The sequence below is a fragment of the Lolium perenne genome, chromosome 1, assembly GCF_019359855.2.
Source record: "Lolium perenne isolate Kyuss_39 chromosome 1, Kyuss_2.0, whole genome shotgun sequence".
In the NCBI taxonomy this organism is placed as follows: Eukaryota; Viridiplantae; Streptophyta; class Magnoliopsida; order Poales; family Poaceae; genus Lolium; species Lolium perenne.
Genome location: NC_067244.2, coordinates 191,987,892 through 192,010,416, shown reverse-complemented (window position 1 = coordinate 192,010,416; position 22,525 = coordinate 191,987,892). Strand labels below are relative to the sequence as shown.

Genomic DNA, 22,525 nt, shown 5'->3' with positions numbered 1-22,525 from the left:
CTCAGGCCGGAGACTCTAAGCCGAAGATGGATCAACCTTTTTGGAAGTCTCATGTACCTCCAACAACAGCTGTTGAAGATTGGATGCCAACTCATAAGTATCCATAAAGGGATGATAGCGTCATGTCTTTGGTTGACACCAAAGTCTGTCAAGAAGCTGACCGTGTTCCTCCGTGGACTTGCACCTTTTTGCAGTCGTCTGGGAGCAAGTCCTCTGTTCTTGACTAGGAATTTTTAGGCCAGCCACCAGAAGTTGTTGACTTTGGGAGTACCTCAATAGCAACATCTCTGAAGACCTCACGTCCCCGGGATGTTGAGACTAGAAGATCTACGCAGTTTTCGCCTCCGCCTCAACATCGACGAGTCAACATCAGGCCTGCGTCACCACCAACTGCTACAAGGGTCCTTATTGAAGTAGATGTCATCAAGATGAAAACGTCAGATCTGACCAGCCCAAAACTATAGGATGGATAGGACAAACTCGATCTCTTTGATTGAGCTACCCCCACGTATTAGGCATCCCTAGATGCTTAGAGTGCCTTGTTTGGGCTGATGATTGCTTGTAGTCCCCTAGTGTGCTGCCTTGAGTGTTTTTATCTGTTTGTTGTGTGTACGATTATCTTGCTCTTTAGGTCTGAAAGACACTCTTAGTGTGATAAACCAGTGTAGAAAGCCTCCCTAATATGTTATCACCCACATCTACCTCGCCGTTAGAATACTAACTATTAGTTAATTGGGTAGATTAATGGAAGGCTCTAACTCTAACCTCGTTAGCAGTTGTTCTCAACTGTCAGAAAAAAAAACTAACCCAAACCCCTATCTACACTGACTACCTTCAAGATCAGCTGAAGCATCTCTACTACGCCAAGGAAGTAGAAGCCAGTACCTTCAAGATTGACTGCATCTCTGCGAGAAGCCATACTAACTTGGTCTAACCTTGGAGTAATCGCGCTAACCTCAAACATATCTTTTTAAAACTACTCTCTAACACACCGTCTAACAAGCTGAGAGAACAATATCATCGAAGCCAAGTTACATCTCATGGTTCATCTGGTCCTCATCAAGTGAAGCTCATGAAGATACCTCAAGACTCAAAATTAGGTGTAAGATACCCGCTCACTTCTTAGCTGGTACAAGTCAGCACCGACCCTCAAGCAAAAGATTGTCTCCGATGACCTTTGATGCTGCTTTATATGTATAACAAACAGGCGCTTCATCGACTTACTAATGTACCGTGCGTTATATGGTTTAGTAAACACCGCGGGTGCCTCTTGAAGTCGTGGACTACACATCGCCTCCTGAAAATTCTTCAAATGATTACGGAAGATCGGCGACTTCGTCAGAAGCCCCAGACAGTACTACAAGGCAGAAGCTCTGAGTTATTCCAAAAGGCCCGATGCCACTAAAAATTGGAGCTGACCCTAAAATTTTAAACCTTTCTAAAACACCGTTGGAAACTTGGGTTGCACTAACTCCCCTCGAAGCTGTGGACTGCACCTCGCTCCCTGAAGATGCTTCAATTCAAGACGAGAGAAAGATCACTTCTTCGAAAGCACCGACAAGACCCGTGGCCGAAGCTAGAGTTTTTAAAACCCCCCTATGAACAATTTACGGGTGGAAGACTTCGTCTTCCACTAAAATTTAAAGTTAGCTCTAAAAAGTTTTCAACCTTGCTAAAGCACCGCTGGAGTGCACTAACTCTCCCAGAATCTTGACCCCCCGCTAGAATCGCTTAGAATCTACAGATCTAACACCTACATGGAGTAGTCAACCTCTTCACGAAGCTCGCCCTCGGTAGGAATCCATCATGTTTCCCAGAAGATGAAGCAACGATCTTCTCGACAACTTCATGTCTACAAGAAGACGAGTCTAACTTTAGTCAACTATGAAAACCTACCTAGTCCTACGCTTACTAATCTCGGGACGAGATTATTTTAAGGGTGGAAGATCTGTCACACCTCAACTTTTGCAACCTTGTATAGTTGTCCAGAATGCAAAAATTAGGGGGAACAAAAACTTTTTCTAAAGACTAACTAGATGAATTGCCTTGATCTCTTTGTTATAATGAATTGCCTTGATCTGCTGGTAGATGAATTTTCTTGTTTTGCTTGTTGAGTTTTGCCTTTAGCTACCCTAAAGGACAACACCTCTAGTAGTCAAACAAACAACTCACCTAATAAAACATATGTGTGGCTAGGAAAAGTTGTTTTCCTTTTTCACCACATCAAACCTTTCTACTGATGGCAACATGAGTGTGCCTACTTAAAATTCCTCCTTGTGACATAATCTAGCTCAAACCATGCTTGAATTCAAAACTTGGGATCATCTACCCCTTACCACATCCCTCTCTTATACCCTAGTAAAAAATCCTAGATAACACAAATTTGGCTAAGTCATAAATCTGTTTTCAGGTTCTATTTTGGAGCTCTTGGATTAAGCTACCCCTTGCCTTCTAAGACAATGCACTTGGTCCTAGACTTGCCTTGTCTTGAGAACTTCCCAACCATACCTTTTCCTTGGACCAATTCACTCGCGTACCCACTTATGCCAGACGGTTTTGAGGTCAAGTTAATAACCTGTTTTGGCAGTGTTCAAACCTTCTAACTCTGGCAGTTGTTTCCTAAGACCCCACAACTATTTTTTTTTTTGTGAACTCAAGGGATGTATCTCATCTATGTAACTCCCTCTACAAATTCCATGTCATGCATGTCCCATTCTACCCTTGCAACCCCCACATTCAACTTGATTTTCTACCATATCAAATGTTTCAACTCTAGATCACTTCTTCCTCTTTTACCTTTTGTTTTGTTTATTCCAAGCTAAATATTCACAAAATCAAGTGTGTAAATGATTGTTACATTATGTACAAATTATCTACCCTTGAGATTATTTCCCAAATTTATTCTTACTTTATTTTAATAAAATTTCCAAAACCCTATTTAGGTTTCTCTCAAGTTTTAATCACAAAACTATTTCTAGTTTTATAAAATTATATTTCTCTTATATTCATTTTTCACTAAATGCTAGGAATGATGGTTTTTTTTTTCATTTCATGCCCAAGAACCAGTCTCGTTATTTTCAAAAATATCAACTTTCCAACGGTATGTTTTTTTCTCAACAAAATTTAAAAACATCACATCATTTTACTGGCCAATCTATTTCAAGAAAAATCTCCAATCTTGTGGACCCTTGGACCACACCTTGACATACGTAAAACACTAAGGGAAATACGTACATCACATGTATTCAATTTTAAATCCTTATCAAGGCCACTTTTGGGCAAATTTTGGCATATTTTTTTTCCAATCCAAAACCTTGCTCTTTAACCACACATCTACCTCACACCCTTCCCTCTAATCTGAACAATCTTGCACACCCTTTACACTTTGTTTTTGGCAAGAAAATTTAGAGGGAGAAGGAGGTGAACGTGCCAGTTTTTAGCTAAAACGAATGCAGGCTGACCTAGCTCGTACCATCCTTAGTTCCTTACTCTCTTGACCTGAACCAGCACACACGCCCACCCTGACCTTCTCTTCCGCACACCACACGCACCACATCACCTACTAACTCGTGCTCAGCTTGGACGCAGTCACCACGACCAAATCGCGCCGCATGAGCCGAACAACCAAACCAGATCGTGCTAGCCCAGCCATTCGACCTAGCACCTGCCACACACGACCCAGACCAACAGCAAAGCACACACGCGCTCCCGAGAACGACCCAACCGTGCTCGACGCGAACCAAGACCTCATGGCCACATCTCAGCGCACACGGACGCGAGTCAAACGGCCCGTTCCAGGACACTAGCAACCTCGCACGAACGTGCAGCGCCCCTCCATTGATGACGCCAGCCCCCGCACGTCAGCAGCTCGCCACCCGAAGCACCCCAGCGACGTCAGCCTGGGCGTGGCATTTCTTCAAGCGCTCTCTGTGCGGTGGACCTCCCTCCTTCTCCCGCCCATTTCCGCTCTTGAAATCCCTCCGAAACCTTAGCGCGCCTGCACACGCTCCTCCACCGCCCAGCTGGCCAATGGCGAAGCCCTGGACCCGTGCACCGTCAGGATGAACTCCGTCTACGGTACACCCGTCCGAAGCTATAAAAGCCGCCCTCAGACTCTCCATTTCTCCACATCGCTCCAGATAGCACCTCCTCCTCACTTAGTTCACCGTAGCGCAGCAGTGCTGCCTCTCCTCCTCTCCCTCGCCGAAAAGAGCCCGTCGCTCTTGGCACTTTGGCAGCCGAGCAGGGACGCGCAAGGTGGCGCTCGACCTCGACCCCCTCCGCTCTTCCTCCTTGCTTATTCTAGATTCTAGAACCCTTGATCGTCTCCCTTCTAACGCGCCGCCCATCTCTGTCCATGTCCAGGAGCACCTGTAGCTGCCGCCGACGAGGAGCGTCCGTACGGGACGAAGAAGAAGCCGCCGCCCGCAACTGTCGACTAGTGGTATTCCTGCTCGATCTGGACCTGTCGCACCTCTTCCCCGACGTGCCTGGCTCCGCAGCTCCAAGCCTCCGCCGTCGACCGCCAGCTCTCCCGGTAAGCTCTCGATCGCTGCCGTGGAGCGCGTCGGCCATGCAGCTCTGTCCAGACGCCATGCAAGTTGCCGTCCGCGTAGACATCTCCAGCACGTACAAGCTGCTCCGCTGGGCCATCGCTAGTCCACCTTGCCATCCTCTCGCAGTTCTCGTCAAGCTTCGGCCGTCCCAGGTGAGTTTCCGAGTCACCGTCGTCGTTATCAGCTAGCAGGAAAAATCAGAAGTCGACGCATGCATATAGTCTGGTTGCACCAATATTAAAGCATCCTTTTTTTTTTAGTCAAGTTGTCCAATACCAACCATTAGATCTTGATCCTATGGTGGCATACCCCTTCAGATTTGAGTAAGAGGACGTGTGCCCACTCGCACAGCTCTCCCCTAAAATGAATCAGCCAGAAATTTGTAAAATTCATATCTCAAATTTTGCAGACTCAAAAAGAATAATTTCAGTTGCAGTAGAACACAAATTTCAACATTTTTAAAATGCCACTGGTCTCATACCAGTGGGATTTATCTAGAATAAATGGTTATTTATTTGTGTTCTATGTGTAGTTCAATATCAATTTTTGTTATAAATTTATATTAAAAAAATACTTTTTCTATAAACCAAGTTTGTGGGTTTTGTTTCAGCGTTAAACTACTGCAGCACCACATGGGTGCTTGTTGCTTGTTCGCATAAAGTTGTTTTGCAAATGAAATTAGAATCCATGTATAGGATTGGTTTAAAATAAAAGGTTAACTTAAGTGTTGAAACCCAATCATTGTGAAACTTTTGATGTAGTTATTTTTTTTAATCCAAAGACAACTTTCTAAACTTTATTCCCTGTTTACTTGATTATTGTGATGTAGTGAAGTATTGGTTTGTGATTGTGTTCTTTGTGTATCTTTATTGTGCGGCGTTAGATTCAAATGTTGACGAGTTTGAAGGAGAGGAAGGATTCGAAGAATTTGGAGAAGTCCAGGGACAAACAAGCCAACCAAGGCAAGCCATCTCTTGATCTCTGAATATTGAATCACATATGGTGGTTACTTTGTTATTATTATTGTCTCTCGATCTATCTTGTGTGATTTCTACTTTTGTTGTCGGAGCATGCTTACCGTGAGCATGTTTACTCTTTTTGACACCTCGCCGACAAACCCCTTTTTGTAAATGGTGGTTGTCAACACCATGATCTTGGTGTACCCTCTAAATGTGATGGGTATGCCCACTTATCTTGTGTGTGTCGACCTCTTGACACCCTTCTTGAACCCCTTGTTGATGCTATGCATACTTACTCCCAAGTTTGTTGAACCCCTTGTTGATGTTACACATGCTTACCCTAAGCATGTATGCCCCCTTGACCACTTATATTGTCACCTTCTTAGTGGTATGATGATTAACATCATGACCCTTGTTGAATCATCTTATTTATGATGTCCCTATGCATGCTTATCCTAAGTATGTATGACCCCCTTGACACCTCAATTATCATCTCCTTAGTGGTATGATGGCTAGCATCATGCCCTTGATGTATCTTAGTTCATCCATAAAACGATAGGTTGGGAACCCCCTTGGAAAAATACCTTGTTGAAAAGAATTTTTAAAAACCTTGGGTGAGTTGGACTTACCCAAGCGTGTGTTTATGAAAGGAAAGGATCTTGGCAAAGATGGTTGGAAAGAAAATCTTGTTTTCGAAAACTTTGGCGCCTAAGTATTCACCCGTGACAATTAACCCGCGCAACCACATTACCCTGGAGTGGGATGGGGCTTAGCTCGTAGTTTGTTCTTCTTAACATGGGACACCGCACAACTATATAAGGGTAAGGTTACCCCTGAATCCGGATTGTCGTTGGTGGAGACAATAGTATAACGGGAGGCCTTCGGGGCTGACCCGTCCGGAAGACACTATGGGTCTCCTGGCTTGGCGGTGGATCCACGCTCAAAGTGAGGTGAGATGCCACGGTGCCGGGGAGGTACATACTCCATAGGGTAGGATCCCGTGCTAAGACGAATAGGCGAAAGGCTATGTCCGAGTTTTTGTCATGGCATAGTTGATATGCGGGGATGATGCCCACATGATGAACTCGCGGATCTTGTGGGGAAAGTGTGCAAACTCTGCAGAGTCAAATCTATTCGAATAGCCGTGTCCGCGGTCATGGACGGTTGGAATGGCTGTTGCTTAGCCTAAAGAGTTTTGTTTTATGAAAGTGTTTGACAAAGGAAAGGAAGGAACTTGTTTTCGGAGTACCGGGAAGGTACGGGAAAGTTGTGATGACCATTTGGAGATGGTCGGAAAGGAAATAAAATGGGTTACCCCCATCCTAGTGTTTTATGTCATAGAACTCTTTTGAAGTATCTTCTTCAGCAAAGATATAGAGATGTCATAGAACCCTCTTGAGTATCCCTCTCTACCTAGATGTCGGGATGCTATATCCACAAGAGAAACTACTTCTCTTTCACATGCTATATCCACGAGAGAAACTATCTTTCCCTCTTATCATCTTAGATTAACACTTATTATCTTGCACTCTTGCAAAGTACCTTCTTGATGGTTTTGCGAGTACAATTCAAATGTACTCACGGCTTTGTCCCTGGCTATTTACTTGGCCAGACTTGGAGGAATTCGACAAATGAAGAAGGATTGGACGACGTCTATGCGAGCTAGGAACGTTCTCCCAGTCAGTTGCCTGTAGGGTTAAGGCAGATGACTTGGGCTCTGCGCTGTTGAAGTGACTCCGCTACTCTGATAATTAAGTTAGGCCCTTCAAGGACGTTATGTAAATATTGGTCATGTGACCTTATTGTAATTTTTTTATTCCGTTTTGTAATGGATGATGTAACTTTGATATCAGTTCGGTTATGTGTTCACGACGCACTGATCATGGGATCGTGAACTGTATACATAACAGGGTATTTCGGACAGTTAGTCCGGGGTCCCCACAAGAATCGTGTTGTTCGAACCCCGTAGTTGGATTTTTTTGAACCTTGATCTGTAGTACTGGGCAAAACCCTAGTTTAACCTATTTAATTATAGATTCGTATATCGATTTTTCTACCTTTTTGTTATTACTATGCAGCACATGTGTGTTTGCCCGTCTAGCTAGTGAAACTCGGAGGAAGAGGGATCACTCATTCACTCGGAAGGTCAGAAGAAGGAAGAGCATTATGGTGTCTCCCCTTTTTCGAGTGACGATGTTGACTATTGTGCAGGGTTTGTCAGTGAGCAGGGAGGTGCGAGCGAGTCGAGCGAGGCCGAGAATGAGAGAGATTTGTTTTTTTTTTGTGTGTGTGAGAGGGACAACCGAAGGATCCTGAAGGACCCAGAGACTTCCAATACGCATCCTGATGCGTCTTCTCTTGACAAAGAAGATGGCTGGGAGTTTGCGTACCTATTGCACGTGACTTGTGCTCACTGAAGTGTGGGACCTCACGCGTGGGCACCACACGTAAGTGACAGACCTGTTGGTGTAAAAACTCGGTTGATTATTATAGTGCATTAGAACAAAGTTTCCTATGGATTCAAGCGTAGGAAATCCAAGTTAACTCATTTAATTACATGACATTATTTTTTCCATGAAGCAAAGTTAACACATCTATCAATTGGTACATTTTGGAGTGACTAAGAAGGATCCAGGCTTACTTATTCGTTTTCACGTGTTAAACTTGTCTAAATCTTGGTCAAACCTAGGATTTGACCAACAAAATTCAAATGGGCAGAAAAATAAAATAAAAACAAAAAATGAAAAACTAAATCACATAGTCTTCTTATGTCATATAGTAAGCATTAAAGTTGATAAACAAGGTCTAGACATATTCAAACCAGACAAATCATGTATCTACCCCCTAACCCTTAAACTCTGTCTTATGAAGTCAAGCATGAAGAGAAGTGGTTTTGGGTTTCAAACATGGAAATTTCAAAAACCTCCCAAAAACTTCATTTTAGAGTGACTAAGAAGGATACATGCTTCCCTTTTCATTTTCATGTTTTAAACTTGTTTAAATTATTATCAAACCTAGGATTTGACCAAGATACAAATGGGTGGGCACAAAATTCAAAAAAATCAGAAAAAATGAAAAACCAAATCACATAGTCTTCTTATGTCATATCGTAAGCATTCAAGTTGATAAACAAGGTCTAGATATATCCAAACCAGACAAATCATATATCTACCCCCTAACCCTAAACTTTGTCTTATGAAGTCAAGCATGAAGAGAAGTGGTTTTCGGTTTGAAACATGGAAATTTCAAAAACCTCCCAAAAGCTTCATTTTAGAGTGACTAAGAAGGATCCATGCTTACCTTTTCATTTTCATATTTTAAACTTGTTTAAATCTTAATTTGTCAAACCTAGGATCTAACAATTAAAGAGATTCAAATCGGCATTAAATTCAAAAAAAAACTCAAAAAAAAGGAAAAACAAAAGCATATAGTCTTCTTATGTCATATAGTAAGCATTCAAGTTGATAAACAAGGTTTGGACATATTCAAACCAGACAAATAATGTATCTCTACCCCCTAACCCTAAACTTGGTCGATCTTATGAAGTCTAGCATGCATGAAGAGAAGTCGTTTTGGGTTTCAAACATGGAAATTTCAAGAACATCTCAAAAGCTTCTTATGTCATATAGTACTAAGCATTAAAGTTGAGAAACAAGGTCTAGACATATTCAACCTATGCAAATCATGTATCTACCCCCTAATTAACCCCTAAACTTTGTCTTATGTAGTCAAGCATGAAGAGAGGTGGTTTTGGGTTTCAAACATGGAAATTTCAAAAACCTCCCAAAAGCTTCATTTTAGAATGACTAATTAATAAGAAGGATGATACAGGCTTCCCTTCTCATTTTCATGTTTTAAACTTGTTTAAATCTTGGTCAAACCTAGGATTTGACCAAGATTCTTCAGAAAAAATCAAAAGAATGAAAAACCAAAGCACATAGCATTCTTATGCCATATAGTTGTTGCGGTCAGAAACCCACCGGCGAGCAGCGACGGGCAACACAGGAGAGCCGGGAGGCTCCCAGGACTGCGGCTGGCCCTGGTCCCTCCGAGCGACGGCCCGCAAAGACTTCGGCACGCACGTCCGATGCTGGTGCAAGGGCGTGCCACCTGACCTATACCTGGTCAGGAAGGTGATGGAGATGCCTCGCTTAGTTTCCTGCATGGCATACACGTAAACATTAAATACGAGCCTCGATCGGCTCTCAGGTTATCCTGTGAATCGGCTCAAAGAGCCGATCCACCCATGATTCGTACGAGGTGTACGAATATATGGTGGTCTTGCTTGATCAGAATAAAGCTAAAACATTCTACTACGATTTAGGGTTTTCACCACATAATCGGAACATCCTACTCGTGATTGAGCCTGGCGGCCACGCACGGTGATCGTAAGCCGTCCCTAGACAAGGCCTAAAAACCAACACGAGGTTGATCCCCGGAACATCCTGTCTAGGGCTAGCAAACTACACCCTACGCGCCACTGGATCCTTCAACCCGTTTGTAAGGCCTAACTATGCAGATATTAAACTAATCCTTGAAGAACAAGGAGCAATCATAACGGATCGGATCTACTAAATAATGATCAAGCGTGGTGCCGCCCTTACACCTAAGATAGGCGTAAGGGCGGCTAGATGTCTAAGGGTTGCACGACGATAGCATATGATACGATGAACAATGCTAACCCTAACACATCTAAGATAACTACGTTGCTCGCCATCAAAAAGGCTTCAGTACGAGCAACGCATGGATAGCGAATAAACTTGTACTGCCTAGATCGCAAGATGCGATCTAGGCAGCATGATGCTTACCCGGAAGAAAACCCTCAAGACATGGGAGTTGGTGATGCGCCTAGATTGGTTTGTGGTGAACGTGATTGTTGTTTATTTCATAAACCCTAGATACATATTATAGTCCGTAGACTTTCTAACGTGGGAATAATCCCAACCGGGCACGAGCCAAACTCTATCTAATCAACACGCATCCTACTATATTACAGATACACGGATCAACTAGCCTAAACTTTGCATATAAGGCCGATTCACGTATATTCTTCCATATATATTCTTCAAGCCCATCTTGATCGCGGTCCACCTCTAATTCGGTCAAATTCTGGTGATAACACATGCCCCCCTGGTTTTGGAATTGGTAATTCCAAAATCACTCTGCTTTTCTTCGTCGGGTCATGTCGTGGCAGAGCAGAACCGTCGCAGTATCCTTCATCATGATGCCTTGCCTTCTCAACTTCTCCGCGTGACTTGGCAGTTTTTGTTTTTTTTTTCTTGGGCACCACCTCCTCGGAAACCGCTGTGGCATTGAATCCCCACTATATCTCCTTTATTTAACTGCGCCGCATGGTTCGCCACTTCATCCCCTTGCTCTGTTCCGGCTATCGGCACCTAAAAAACCCTCTTCCCCTGCAGCAATGTCATCCTCTTCCTCCATCTCCTCAGGCCTCTCCCTCCAGTCTTCCTCCTCGAGCGAGCAGGAGTGGAACTTTGATCATGTGCCAGACGGCCCACCCGAAGCACTCGTCAGGTCAGATGGTGACTTACCTCCGACCGATGGGGAAGACGACCTCAAGTTCCTCATCGAAGGGGAGCTGAAGAGCGAAAGCGAAGACGACCTCCACCCCTGGGCGAAACCCACCTCCTCCGACGGGGAAGAGGAAGAAGAAGAAGTAGAGGAAGAAGAGAAAAAGGAGGAGGATGATTCCTCCTCCTCCGCTGGGTATCCGCCGGCAAAGCGCTTCCGCGCTTGGGCGGACAGCGAGGATGATGATGATGACGAGGAAGAAGAGGCTCCGGCCGAGGGCTGGGGTAGCAGCGACGAGGAACTCTCCGGAAGCAGCGCCGACGGCAGCGATGCCGCCGACGAGGCCAGCGAGGACTAGTAAAGTAGGACTAGTAGCCCCTGAGCAATCGGCTCTTCTTTTGTTTTCCCTTTCTTGAGCAATCGGCTCTTCTTTTGTAAAAAACCCCTCTTATTATGAAGAAGAACTTCTCAGCTGATTCTGTCCTTCCCCCAAATTTACCGATTGCTAAAATAAGTCAACAAATTACGAGCCGATGGCAGCGCACCGGCCCTTGCCATGAAAACGCGAGCAGAGCCAACTCTATCATTTACCCAAATGGTAATCTGTGGCCTGTCCGCAAGGGCAAAACCCAATTCCCCAAAGCGCCACTTGAACAGATCCAACCCACGGCCATACGAACCCCAGATGTCAATCGCGCAGGTTCGCAACTGCAATGAATCCATGGGCAGCACCATCCAATGCCCACGCTATGGTTTCCAGCCTGAAGGTGATCCTTAACTGCCCCTTACTGTCCGAACATAGCGCCTTGCTCTATCTTTTCGCAGCAACAGAAACGGTTCTGACCCTGTAGATGATGACGGCTTCCCTTTCAGCAACAACTCACCGCTTTCGAAGAAGGTTATGATGCAGGGTCAGCCGACGACACTCCAATCGGCTTCTAAAAACAGAGCATCTACCAGGCCAGCTGCCCCCCGAGCCTCAGTCAAGGCGAGAATAGCGGTGAGGATGCACAGATCAAACAAAGGGCTTTGAACTCAGGTAATCTGAGACAGCCACCATGCAGAGTCAGCCAAACTTGCCCCCATTGATCACCTTTCTTCCGCTGAAAGCCGATGTTGTAGACGAAACACCAACAGCTTAATGAGAAAGAGGCTGCCTTGCATGCCAAAACTGATGCTTCTGACAGTACTGCTGAACTGGCGCAAAGGGTTGGAAGTCCTCGAAGAGAAGGTTCGGGCACCAAAATCGGCTCCTTGCAGCTGAGGCAGCTCTCATTGTTCACCCCTTCGAGGAAGCAGAAGGCCTCACAGCTGAACTGGACTTGGTGAAAATCCGCGTCTTGAAAATCCTGTGTAATTGTGCTAGAGTCGATGGCTGTACATCGGCTTTGTTTCTTAGCTCTAAAGTCGATGACCTTGCATCGGCTGTATACCATGAGATTTTTTTTTTACTGGCCGATTTTCTATCGGCCCCCAATATTTCACCGCACATGTATCGCACATGTTCATCCGATTAGGTGCCCCCCGAGCCGAATCTGTCAGGTAACTGCAGATATCGGCTCTGTAGTTAGCCAAGGCACTGTATTTGAATGTCGGCTCCGTTAGGACTAACGTTGACTCTCATCAGCCGACGTAAAACCGCTGCCCATTAAATCGACGTTGAACACAGGCAGACTGTGTGGTGAGGATAATTTTGGCCGATTGCTGGAATCGGCCTCCATGTTGATCGAATCGCTCAATGAAGGTTTTGCAATGTTCCTCCATAGATCTTAGGGGCCGATCCCAAGGATCGGCCTCGCCACGTTTGCCCATTGGTTTGTTCTTGCTACACGGTCAGGCCGGTGGATAAGACCAGCCTAACCCCATCCTTTGTCACGTCGATGCGCTCGCAGTCGTCCAAATTGATGCCTGAGAGTGGCTCTTGGCCTGCTGTTTCCCAAGCGTTCATGCCAGCCGTTGAAATCTCGGCTGAGTCATCTGCATGGACGACCTCTACCTCATCTCCATCCCACTGTATTACGCATTGGTGCATCGTGGATGGAATGCAACAGTTGGCGTGGATCCAATCTCTTCCTAGCAGAACAACATAGGTGCTCTTGCTATCGACAATAAAGAACGTCGTAGGGATGGTTTTCCTTCCTACGGTCAGATCCACGTTCAGAACACCTTGTGCGTCAGATGCTTGGCCGTTGAAATCGCTCAGTGTCACGTTGGTCTTGATCAGATCCGAGCTAGAGCGTCCCAACCGACGTAGCATGGAGTATGGCATAATGTTGACTGCCGCTTCGGTGTCCACCAGCATCTTGTTGACAGGCTGCCCATTGATATAACCTCGCAAGTACAGGGCCTTCAGATGTCTGTAGCTTCTTTCTCGTGGCTTCTCAAAGATAACTGGCCGTGGGCCGCAGTCAAGTTGTGCCACAGGTGCTTCGTCTAATCCTGGAGCACTAAACTCCGTCGGAAGGATGAACACCATATTCGTGCCAGCCGATGTTTCATCATCGGCTTTCCTTTGCTTGGGGCGCCACTCCATTTTTTGTGGTCGACCCTCTTCATCCAGGGTTCGTTGAATTTTCGCGGCCAGATCAGGCCGCGCCTTCCTTAGCGTGTGCAGGTATAACCTTTCGGCTTCCTCCAAGCCACGCAGTCGCTGAACCCTACGCTTTTGGGAACGGCTGAGTCCATCAGGGCACCACCTTGGCCGGTGGTACCTGTCTTCTTCTTCTTCATCATCGTCTTCCAAATCCTCGAGATCTTCCACCCGAGGGGACTCAGCGTGCTCGTTCCGAGGCGGGAGAGGTCCTAGACGTTTGAACACGGACACGTTAGCTGCATCCTTCCTCTTCTGTTTACATTTTGGGCAGTTGCCGATTGTAGGCAATCGGCTCATTCCTGAATCCCAGCAGTGCCTGAAGAAGGGACAGTCCCAGTGCCTATCCTCGTCGTCTTGCTCCCTCGATTTTTCCTTGGCACGGCGCTCGTACTCCTCCTCATCGAGATCATGCCGACGATGTCTCCTGGCGTCCCTAGTCAGACGATCTCTTTCACCATCGTCGTTGGGTCGTCGGCGTTGGTCATATTGACTCACATACTTGTTGAGGAGGTGATCAGAGAGAGGTCGCTGATATCTCACATTCCATACTTCTCCCTCTGTGATGTAGCGCTTGCCATCGTGACGGAGCCGATCGCGTGGAGCGGCCTCCTCTGTGTCCTTGCTACGAGAGCAGCTGCCCTCGTCTCCGTCCTTACCAGAGTGGTGTCCAGGTCCTACCATGTTGATGTTGAACGAGAATCCTGGCTGGCACCCTCCAGGGTAAGTGCACTCCACCATGTTAACGGCGGGGAAGGGGTGAGTGTCGACTTTCATGGCGTACTGGTTGAAAATTAGACGTCCTTGTTCTATCGCCATTTGGATCTGCTGACGCCACACCCTGCAGTCGTTGGTGGTATGGGAGAACGAGGTATGCCATTTGCAGTATGGCTTTCCGTTCAGCTCCTGTACCGTGGGGATTTTGAGGCCTTCGGGTAACTTCAACTGCTTCTCCTTAAGTAAGAGGTCAAAAATTTGCTCGGTTTTAGTTACGTCGAAATCAAACCCTCTGGGCGGACCTGGTGGCTTAACCCATTTGCAGGATATGGGGGTTGCCCCCCGAGTCCATTCAGCCACTGCTACCTCTTGATCTCCCGCAGACCCTTCATCTTCATCTGCTTCAACCAAGACTACCGCACGCTTGAATTTGTCCTGGTACAAGTCTGGGTGGCGCTGTTCATATAACGTCAGTTTCTGAACCATGTGCGCTAGTGAAGGGTAGTCTGCTTGGGAGGCCATATCCTTGATTGGTGATGCAAGGCCCACCACTGCCAACTCGACTGCTTCTTTTTCAGTCACACGAGCCGAATAACATCGGTTCCTAAGAGTCCTGAAGCGCTGGACGTATTCTGCCACAGTTTCTCCACGCTTCTGACGTACTTGTGCTAGATCGGCAATGCCGGCCTCGGAAGCCTCTGAATGATACTGCATGTGGAACTGCTCTTCCAACTGCTTCCACGTCCGGATTGAGTCTGGTGGCAGCGATGTGTACCACCCGAAAGCCGATCCCGTGAGGGACTGTGCGAAGAACCTCACACGCAGTTCATCTGCCGCTGAGGTCGTGCCCAGCTGTGCCAAATATCGGCTCACATGCTCGATGGAGCTGGAACCATCTGATCCATTAAACTTGGAGAAATCAGGGAGCCGATATTTGGGTGGTAGCGGGATCAACTCGTACTCGTTGGGGTACGGCTTGGAATAGCCGATTGTCCTCCTTTTCGGCACCATGCCGAACTGGTCTCTCAGGATTGCACTGATTTGATCCGCGGTGCTGGCTGCAGGAGTCGAACTCTGAAGATTCGCCGGAGTGGCATACTTAGCCAGCCATGCTTGCTTTTCCATCTCTGAGCCAACTGTAGGAGCTGAGCTCTGGAGGTTTGTCGGAGTGGCATACTTAGCTAGCCACGTCTGCTTCTCAAGATCTGTCGCTGAAGTTCCTCCTGCTTTTCCAGAAGTCCCTGCTGCTGCAGTCTGGTTTGTGAGCCCCGATTCTGCGATGCAGCACGTATGTGCACGTGTATCCGTGAGGGATCTCCTTAGGCGCCTCATGCAAGAACTGGTAGTCGCTAGGGTCACCACCGATCTTGTAGACGACGTATGCCGGTGAATTCGGCACTTCTGGTGCTGCCAACGCGAATGGCAGCGGTGGACGGGACTGGAGTGGCATCTCTCCTTGGTAAGTCCCGAGAGCTGGTCCTGACGGAGAGTACTGATGCCTCATGATTTCCTGGATCACCCGAAGAGCGACACGCTCCAAAGTGTTCACCAGGCTCTCAGAATGGCGGTGCAGCGAGTGAGCTACCATGTAGTTAATCTCCTGACGCAGGGACCTGGTGCGTTCTTCTGACGGGGCGGACAGGTCCACTCCATCGAGCGCGCCTTCAGGTGAGAACCCTTTCCACTGACGCCATGTGAGCGGGTTCTGTGAAAAGAGCCGATGAGGTCGGCTTCGAGGATTGCTTTGACCTCGTCATACTTCTTCTTGAGCTCCTCGGTCAGATCCTCGTACGTGACTGGAGTGCCGTCCGCCATCTCAGATGTAGATGGCGATGTGGTTGATGTCGAAGATTGTCCCACCGGGCGTGCCAGAATATGTTGCGGTCAGAAACCCACCGGCGAGCAGCGACGGGCAACACAGGAGAGCCGGGAGGCTCCCAGGACTGCGGCTGGCCCTGGTCCCTCCGAGCGACGGCCCGCAAAGACTTCGGCACGCACGTCCGATGCTGGTGCAAGGGCGTGCCACCTGACCTATACCTGGTCAGGAAGGTGATGGAGATGCCTCGCTTAGTTTCCTGCATGGCATACACGTAAACATTAAATACGAGCCTCGATCGGCTCTCAGGTTGTCCTGTGAATCGGCTCAAAGAGCCGATCCACCCATGATTCGTACGAGGTGTACGAATATATGGTGATCCTGCTTGATCAGAATAAAGCTAAAACGTTCTACTACGATTTAGGGTTTTCACCACATAATCGGAACATCCTACTCGTGATTGAGCCTGGCGGCCACGCACGGTGATCGTAAGCCGTCCCTAGACAAGGCCTAAAAACCAACACGAGGTTGATCCCCGGAACATCCTGTCTAGGGCTAGCAAACTACACCCTACGCGCCACTGGATCCTTCAACCCGTTTGTAAGGCCTAACTATGCAGATATTAAACTAATCCTTGAAGAACAAGGAGCAATCATAACGGATCGGATCTACTAAATAATGATCAAGCGGGGTGCCGCCCTTACACCTAAGATAGGCGTAAGGGCGGCTAGATGTCTAAGGGTTGCACGACGATAGCATATGATACGATGAACAATGCTAACCCTAACACATCTAAGATAACTACGTTGCTCGCCATCAAAAAGGCTTCAGTACGAGCAACGCATGGATAGCGAATAAACTTGTACTGCCTAGATCGCAAGATGCGATCTAGGCAGCATGATGCTTACCCGGAAGAAAACCCTCGAGACAAGGGAGTTGGCGATGCGCCTAGATTGGTTTGTGGTGAACGTGATTGTTGTTTATTTCATAAACCCTAGATACATATTTATAGTCCGTAGGCTTTCTAACGTGGGAATAATCCCAACCGGGCACGAGCCAAACTCTATCTAATCAACACGCATCCTACTATATTACAGATACACGGGCCAACTAGCCCAAACTTTGCATATAAGGCCGATTCACGTATATTCTTCCATATATATTCTTCAAGCCCATCTTGATCGCGGCCCACCTCTAATTCGGTCAAATTCTGGTGATAACAATAGTAAGCTAGCATTCAAGATGATAAACAAGGTCTAGACATATTCAAACCAGAAAAATCATGCATATATATCTACCCCTAACCCTAAACTCTGTCTTATGAAGTCAAGCATGAAAGAGAAGTGGTGGTTTTGGGTTTGAAACATGGAAATTTCAAAAAAAAAGCTTCATTTTAGGGAGACTAAGAAGGATCCATGCTTACCATTTTATTTTCATGTTTTAAACTTGTTTAAATCTTGTTCAAACCTAGGATTTGACCAAGATTCAAATGGGTAGAAAATTAAAAAAGTGAAAAAAATGAAAAACCAAAGTACATAGTCTTCTTATGTCATATAGTAAGCATTCAAGTTGTTAAACAAGGTCGATCTAGACATATTCAAACCAGACAAATCATGTATCTATACACCTAACCCCTAATTAAACTCTATCTTATGAAGTCAAGCATGAAGAGAAGTGGTTTCGGGTTTCAAACATGGACTAAGAAGGATCATTTTTAAAAACCCCAAAAGCTTCATTTTAGAGTGCATAAGAAGGATCCAGGCTTACCCTTTCATTTTGATGTTTTAATCTTGTTTAAATCTTGGTCAAACCTAGGATTTGACCAATATTCAAATGAGCATAAAATAAGAAATAAAAAAATAAAAAAACGAAAGCACATAATCTTCTTATGTCATATAGTAAGCATTCAAAAGTTCATGAAGAAGGTCTAGACACATTCAAATCAAACAAGTCATCTACCCCTAACCCTACACTGTGTCTTATAAATGAAGTCAAGCATGAAAAGAAGTGTGGTTTTGGGTTTCAAACATGGAAATTTGAAAAACCTCCCAAAAGCTTCATTTTAATTAGACTGACTGATTAATTAAGAAGGATCCATGATTAATTACCTTTTCATTGTCATGTTTTAAACTTGTTTAAATCTTGGTAAAACCTAGGATATATTTGACCAAGATTCAAATGGGCATAAAAATTCAGAAAAAAATCAAAAGAATGAAAAACCAAAGCATGAAAAGAAGTGTCGTTTTGGGTTTCAAACATGGAAATTTCAAGAACACATCCCAAAAGCTTCATTTTAGAGTGACTAAGAAGGATCCATGCTTACCTTTTCATTTCATGTTATAGACTTGTTTAAATCATGGTCAACCCTAGGATTAATTTGACCAAGATTCAAGTGGGCAGAAAATTTAAAAAAATAGAAAATGAAAAACCAAAGTACATAGTCTTCTTATGTACGTCATATATATAGTAAGCATATTCAAGTTGATAAACAAGGTTTGGACATATTCAAACCATACAAATCATGTATCTACCCCCTAACCCTAAACTCTTTCTTATGAAGTCAAGCATGAAGAGAAGTGGTTTTGGGTTTCAAACATGGAAATTTCAAAAACCTCCCAAAAACTTCATATTAGAGTGACTAATTAAGAAGGATAGAGGCTTCCCTTTTCATTTTCATGTTTTAAACTTGTTTAAATCTTTGTCAAACCTAGGATTTGGCCAAGATTCAAATATATGGGCATAAAATTAAAAAAATAGAAAAATGAAAAACCCAAGCACATAGTCTTCTTGTGTCATATAGTTAGCATTAAAGTTGATAAACAAGGTTTAGACATATTCAAACCAAACAGATCATGTATCTACCCCCTAACCCTAAACTCGGTCTTATGAAGTCTAGCATGAAGAGAAGTCGTTTTGGGTTTCAAACGTTTAAGCCAAATGCCCCTTTTCAAATATTTCAAACTTATTCAAATTTGGTTCAAATTTGAAAGACATACAAGTTATAGCACACATAGTGCATACATTTTCACACATACTGCACTAGATAGATGCTAACCCTATAGTTTGAGGCCATTTGGATGAGGTAGAAAAAATTCTTGGATTAGAATCGTGTTGTTCGAACCCCGTAGTTGGATTTTTTTGAACCTTGATCTGTAGTACTGGGCAAAACCCTAGTTTAACCTATTTAATTATAGATTCGTATATCGATTTTTCTACCTTTTTATTATTACTATGCAGCACATGTGTGTTTGCCCGTCTAGCTAGTGAAACTCGGAGGAAGAGGGATCACTCATTCACTCGGAAGGTCAGAAGAAGGGAGAGCATTATGGTGTCTCCCCTTTTTCGGGTGACGATGTTGACTATTGTGCAGGGTTTGTCAGTGAGCAGGGAGGTGCGAGCGAGCGAGTTGAGCGAGGCCGAGAATGAGAGAGATTTGTTTTTTTTTGTGTGTGAGAGGGACAGCCGAAGGATCCTGAAGGACCCAGAGACTTCCAATACGCATCCTGATGCGTCTTCTCTTGACAAAGAAGATGGCTGGGAGTTTGCGTACCTATTGCACGTGACTTGTGCTCACTGAAGTGTGGGACCTCACGCGTGGGCACCACACGTAAGTGACAGACCTGTTGGTGTAAAAACTCGGTTGATTATTATAGTGCATTAGAACAAAGTTTCCTATGGATTCAAGCGTAGGAAATCCAAGTTAACTCATTTAATTACATGACATTATTTTTTCCATGAAGCAAAGTTAACACATCTATCAATTGGTACATTTTGGAGTGACTAAGAAGGATCCAGGCTTACTTATTCGTTTTCACGTGTTAAACTTGTCTAAATCTTGGTCAAACCTAGGATTTGACCAACAAGATTCAAATGGGCAGAAAAATGAAATAAAAACAAAAAATGAAAAACTAAATCACATAGTCTTCTTATGTCATATAGTAAGCATTAAAGTTGATAAACAAGGTCTAGACATATTCAAACCAGACAAATCATGTATCTACCCCCTAACCCTTAAACTCTGTCTTATGAAGTCAAGCATGAAGAGAAGTGGTTTTGGGTTTCAAACATGGAAATTTCAAAAACCTCCCAAAAACTTCATTTTAGAGTGACTAAGAAGGATACATGCTTCCCTTTTCATTTTCATGTTTTAAACTTGTTTAAATTATTATCAAACCTAGGATTTGACCAAGATACAAATGGGTGGGCACAAAATTCAAAAAAATCAGAAAAAATGAAAAACCAAATCACATAGTCTTCTTATGTCATATCGTAAGCATTCAAGTTGATAAACAAGGTCTAGATATATCCAAACCAGACAAATCATGTATCTACCCCCTAACCCTAAACTTTGTCTTATGAAGTCAAGCATGAAGAGAAGTGGTTTTCGGTTTGAAACATGGAAATTTCAAAAACCTCCCAAAAGCTTCATTTTAGAGTGACTAAGAAGGATCCATGCTTACCTTTTCATTTTCATATTTTAAACTTGTTTAAATCTTAATTTGTCAAACCTAGGATCTGACAATTAAAGAGATTCAAATCGGCATTAAATTCAAAAAAAAACTCAGAAAAAGGAAAAACAAAAGCATATAGTCTTCTTATGTCATATAGTAAGCATTCAAGTTGATAAACAAGGTTTGGACATATTCAAACCAGACAAATAATGTATCTCTACACCAAACCCTAAACTTGGTCGATCTTATGAAGTCTAGCATGCATGAAGAGAAGTCGTTTTGGGTTTCAAACATGGAAATTTCAAGAACATCTCAAAAGCTTCTTATGTCATATAGTACTAAGCATTAAAGTTGAGAAACAAGGTCTAGACATATTCAACCTATGCTAACCTTTTTTCTTACCCCTCATTTACCCCTAAACTTTGTCTTATGTAGTCAAGCATGAAGAGAGGTGGTTTTGGGTTTCAAACATGGAAATTTCAAAAACCTCCCAAAAGCTTCATTTTAGAGTGACTAATTAATAAGAAGGATGATACAGGCTTCCCTTCTCATTTTCATGTTTTAAACTTGTTTAAATCTTGGTCAAACCTAGGATTTGACCAAGATTCTTCGAAAAAAATCAAAAGAATGAAAAACCAAAGCACATAGCATTCTTATGCCATATAGTAAGCTAGCATTCAAGATGATAAACAAGGTCTAGACATATTCAAACCAGAAAAATCATGTATATATATCTACCCCTAACCCTAAACTCTGTCTTATGAAGTCAAGCATGAAAGAGAAGTGGCGGTTTTGGGTTTGAAACATGGAAATTTCAAAAAAAGCTTCATTTTAGGGAGACTAAGAAGGATCCATGCTTACCATTTTATTTTCATGTTTTAAACTTGTTTAAATCTTGTTCAAACCTAGGATTTGACCAAGATTCAAATGGGTAGAAAATTAAAAAAGTGAAAAAATGAAAAACCAAAGTACATAGTCTTCTTATGTCATATAGTAAGCATTCAAGTTGTTAAACAAGGTCGATCTAGACATATTCAAACCAGACAAATCATGTATCTATACACCTAACCCCTAATTAAACTCTATCTTATGAAGTCAAGCATGAAGAGAAGTGGTTTCGGGTTTCAAACATGGACTAAGAAGGATCATTTTTAAAAACCCCAAAAGCTTCATTTCAGAGTGCATAAGAAGGATCCAGGCTTACCCTTTCATTTTGATGTTTTAATCTTGTTTAAATCTTGGTCAAACCTAGGATTTGACCAATATTCAAATGAGCATAAAATAAGAAATAAAAAAATAAAAAAACGAAAGCACATAATCTTCTTATGTCATATAGTAAGCATTCAAAAGTTCATGAAGAAGGTCTAGACACATTCAAATCAAACAAGTCATCTACCCCTAACCCTACACTGTGTCTTATAAATGAAGTCAAGCATGAAAAGAAGTGTGGTTTTGGGTTTCAAACATGGAAATTTGAAAAACCTCCCAAAAGCTTCATTTTAATTAGACTGACTGATTAATTAAGAAGGATCCATGATTAATTACCTTTTCATTGTCATGTTTTAAACTTGTTTAAATCTTGGTCAAACCTAGGATATATTTGACCAAGATTCAAATGGGCATAAAAATTCAGAAAAAAATCAAAAGAATGAAAAACCAAAGCATGAAAAGAAGTGTCGTTTTGGGTTTCAAACATGGAAATTTCAAGAACACATCCCAAAAGCTTCATTTTAGAGTGACTAAGAAGGATCCATGCTTACATTTTCATTTCATGTTATTGACTTGTTTAAATCATGGTCAACCCTAGGATTAATTTGACCAAGATTCAAGTGGGCAGAAAATTTAAAAAAATAGAAAACTGAAAAACCAAAGTACATACTCTTCTTATGTACATCATATATATA

General features: G+C 43.8%; 1 long non-coding RNA gene across 1 annotated transcript; it reads left to right on the top strand.

Moving 5' to 3' along the window:
- Positions 1–4,148: 4,148 nt before the first annotated feature.
- On the top strand, positions 4,149–5,526 carry LOC127309188 (uncharacterized). Its single transcript, XR_007857031.2, has 3 exons — positions 4,149–4,257; positions 4,366–4,708; positions 5,440–5,526. It is a non-coding gene; the product is annotated as an uncharacterized lncRNA (long non-coding RNA).
- Positions 5,527–22,525: the final 16,999 nt, after the last annotated feature.